We start from the raw sequence: 3764 nt of genomic DNA, 5'->3' as shown, positions 1-3764 counted from the left end.
CTCTGCCTGTGGCCGCCTAGTCCTTCCCTGGGCATCTCAAGAATGAAGGTGGAATTGTGATATTCAGTTACGGTTTCAGCAGCATGGTTTATGGACATCTCCCTTTCACCGAAACCACCTCCCTTTCTGTCTTCCTGCAGGCCCCTATCACCATCACTCATCTCACTGAAGCCAGGTTTGGGGAAGCTGAGGGAAGAGGGCGAGAGGCTGTGGGAATAGACCCTTCCAGGTCAACTGTGGCCCTGCCATCCCTCAGGCGAGAATAGAACTGTGGTTGAGCCCTACAGGGGACTGTAGTTTAAGGTCTGATATTGCTGAATTTACTTCATTTGCATTTATTCACCCTACTTTCTTTGAAATGCTTGACCTTTTGTTCTTCCAGATGAACTTTGTTATTTTTTTCTAACTCAGTAAAATAACTTTCTAGTAACTTAATTGGGATGGCATTGAATAAATAGATTAGTTAGGTGGAAATGTAATTTTTCTTACATTGATCTTACCTACCCAAGAAGAATAAATATTTCTCCAATTATTTAAATCTGACTTTATTTGTATAAAAAGTGTTTTATGTTGATGTTCATGTAACTCCTGGGTCTGTTTTGGCCAGCATTCTCTCTCAGCTATTTTATACTGCCTGGTGATTTTAAATGGTATAAAACGGGCAGGCACAGGCTGACGGAGTGAGCCCGGAGACCTTGCGGGTTTACTTCAACCAGAGCGCGAGGGGTGCGTGGAGGGGGCCGGGTCCGAGCCCCCCAAGGTGACACGGCCGGGGCAGGAGCCACGGGGAGAGGGGTCCCGGGGTCCGCAGAGCCCGCTCTGACCCGCCCCGGCCCCCGCAGGCGTCCACACACTCCAGACCATGTACGGCTGCGAGGAGACCCCCGAGCTCCGCTTCAGGTGCGGGCTTGAACAACACGCCCTGGACACGGAGACCTCCACGTGGACGGCGGCCGTGCCCCCCGCGGTGAACGCAAAGCTCAAGTGGGAGGCGGACAGGAGCCTCACTGAGGGACATAAAGCCTATCTGGAGGAGGAGTGTGTGCTGTGGGTGAAGAAGTGCCTGGAGATGCGCAAGGAGACGCTGCAGAGGGCAGGTGCCGCCCCGCCCCGTGTGCGCGGCACTCAAGGCCCCGGCCCCGCCCCCTTGTACCCCTGGCCCTGATTGGGGGTGTCCCCCTCCCCCACTGTCCCTGTGCCTAGGGAGGGAAGAGGAGCCTGGAAATGATTCTGATCTTTACCCCCAGACCCGCCCTCTGCCCGAGTGACCCGCCACACTGACCCCATGGGAGGTGACCCTGCGCTGCCGGGGCCCAGGACTTCTACCCCGCTGAGGTCACCCTGACCTGGCTGAGGGAGGGGCAGGAGCAGCTCCAGGACACGGAGTTCATTGAGACCAGGCCTGCGGGGGACGGCACCTTCCAGAAGTGGGCAGCTGTGGGCGTGACCCCGGGCCACTAAGGGGCATACACCTGCCGAGTCCAGCACAAGGGGCTGCCTGAGCCCCTCACCCTGCAGTGGGGTAAAGGCAGTGAGGAAAGGGGAGAGAGCAGAGGGGGGAAGGGGGAGGGGAGGGAAGGGGAAAGGGGGAAGAGGGGAAGGGAAGGGGCAGGGGTCAGGGCATCCCCCATCCCCACAGCACCAGAGGGAGGTTGAGGTTGGGGTGGAAGGGGGGAGGGGTTAATGAATCTCAGGCCAGTGGGATCGAGGCCTCTCACTTCCCTTTCCATTTCAGAGCCACCCTCCCCACCCATCGGGCTCATTGTGGGGGGAATTACCGCTGGCCTCCTCCTCACTGCAGTCATTGCTGGAGTTGGGGTCTGGAGGAAGAAGAGTTCAGGGGGGCAGGCCTGGGAGGGTCCTCAGGGAGCAGGCACCAGGGAGATCCAGGCCTCCCCTGACCCCCAGCTTGTCTCTCTGTCCCCAGGTCCTCTCCCTCCCATCTAAGGGACCCTCAGATGGCCCCCAAGGCTCTAGAGGAACAAATCCCTGACTGGAAACCATTGCTCTGAGGGTGTGACAGCCTGGCTCAGAGCAGACATGAATAGGGGGTCTCTGCTCCAGGGCCTGGTGTCCGCCCAGCTGGGGGCTGTAGCCCAGCCTTGGGAGCCCCTGGAGCCAGGCCTGGAGGGGGGAAGGGCCCCTTTGGGGGCCTCTTTTCTCTATTCCCCTTGGATCTAGAGGCTGGACTGGAGTGGGGGAGGGGTGCAGTCCCAGTTATTTGTTCTGTCTCCAAGACAAACCACTGAACTTCTGAGACCTTGGTGTGGTCTCCTCTCCTAGATTTCTCACTGGGATTTTCTTTTCCTTGGTGTCTCTGGGCCCTAAGCAGGTAGAGGGCAGAGGAGAGGCTTAGCACAGCAGCCTTCCCTTGGTGTCCCCTTCCCTTCCCACACCCTGGTTCTGGGATGTATGTCCCTAACTGGGTTGTTTTCCTCCTTCGTCTCCAGTCAATGACAGTGCCCAGAGGTCTAATGTCGCTCTCACAGCCAGAGGTGAGACTCTGGGGACCTGGAAGGAGAGAGGGGTTGGGGTAAAGGGGGATAAGCAAAGGGGGGAATGTAGGAGGTTGGGCAGAGGTTGTCTGGGTGCTGAGGCAGGGCCTTCAGGATGGTGAGAAGCTGGAGGCCAGAGGGGCTTTGGAAGATACCCCTGAATCTGTCTATTCTTCTTCAGCTTGAGAGAAAGAAAACCAGTCTGCAGTCTGTGATAGTAATGGCAATTAAAGATTCCCCTGTATTGGCTTGGTTTTCAAACTGATTGAGTTAAAACCCAGAGCTTGTTAATCCCACCTGTGGGATGGACTTGTTGATGTAAAAAGAAAGTCCTGAACTGGGAGGAGCTGATGACGTAGATTTGGAGAGACACAGGAGAGAGGCAGAAGAACTTTTTTTGGAAGCAGCACCTCGTGGAGGCAGTGAGAGACTGGGAGAATTGCTGGTGGCCACTTTGAATTGCCCTGGACTTTTGAGACCTTCCCCCTGAGCTGCCAAGGACTGAGGAGACATGGCTGTTTTGCTGGTACTTTGTCTGTTTTGATGTTGTTTTGCCAGATTTGTCCACTGGTGAAAGACAGTCCTGTTGTTGAAGAAGTCCTGGAGCCTGGCTTTTGGTTAAGAAGCCCTGAGACTGTCCTGCAGACAGAGAGTGAATACTGTCCACTAGTGAAGGGCAGTGCTGTTGTTGCAGGGGTCTGGGAACCTTTCTGTTGGTTCAGAAGCCCTGAAGAAGGATTTTCTTGTTGTATGTTTACAGAAATCCTGGGAGAGGGTTTTGCTAATGTTTTCAGGGGTTCTAGGACTGTTCTACAGACAGAGGATGAATTAATGAACAGACTGGCAATGTATCTTGTGGCCTTGCTGAGCCTTGTCTCCCCAGGAACTAAGATTGCTGAGAACTTGCCTCATGTCAAGATGAAGAAAAGACCTCCATTTGGGTATTAAGTGCTGTGCTTAAACCTGATGTAACTCTGGGGTAGATTCAATTGTGATCCAGGGGTGGGGAACTTTTGACCTTTTTTGTGTTCTATGGTTGAACAAATGAATGTACTCTACTTAGATTGGAAACTAATCTCCATTTGAGAAGAGGGGCTTTGTGGTGTACTAAATGAAGTTACAGCCTAGGGGTGGAGTAGTATTTAGAACAGGGACTTTGTAATTGATTGAATGATTGGAAGGTCCTGGGGTGGGGTAGTACTTGAAGATTATTTAATCACACTTAGTAAATGCTGTATTTTGAATGATGTCATGTTTTGATTTTCTCTG

The 3764-nt window shown here is 53.7% G+C and overlaps 1 pseudogene; it reads left to right on the top strand.

Moving 5' to 3' along the window:
* The first annotated feature begins 665 nt into the window (after nucleotides 1–665).
* Nucleotides 666–1952, top strand: LOC138176379 (RLA class I histocompatibility antigen, alpha chain 11/11-like; annotated as a pseudogene).
* Nucleotides 1953–3764: the final 1812 nt, after the last annotated feature.

The sequence above is a fragment of the Petaurus breviceps genome, unplaced genomic scaffold, assembly GCF_028583685.1.
Source record: "Petaurus breviceps papuanus isolate PSGF00001 unplaced genomic scaffold, PetGlider_PUasm1.0 87982, whole genome shotgun sequence".
NCBI lineage: Eukaryota > Metazoa > Chordata > Mammalia > Diprotodontia > Petauridae > Petaurus > Petaurus breviceps.
Note: the sequence above shows the minus strand (reverse complement) of the source record. Positions and strands in the feature narration are given on the sequence as shown.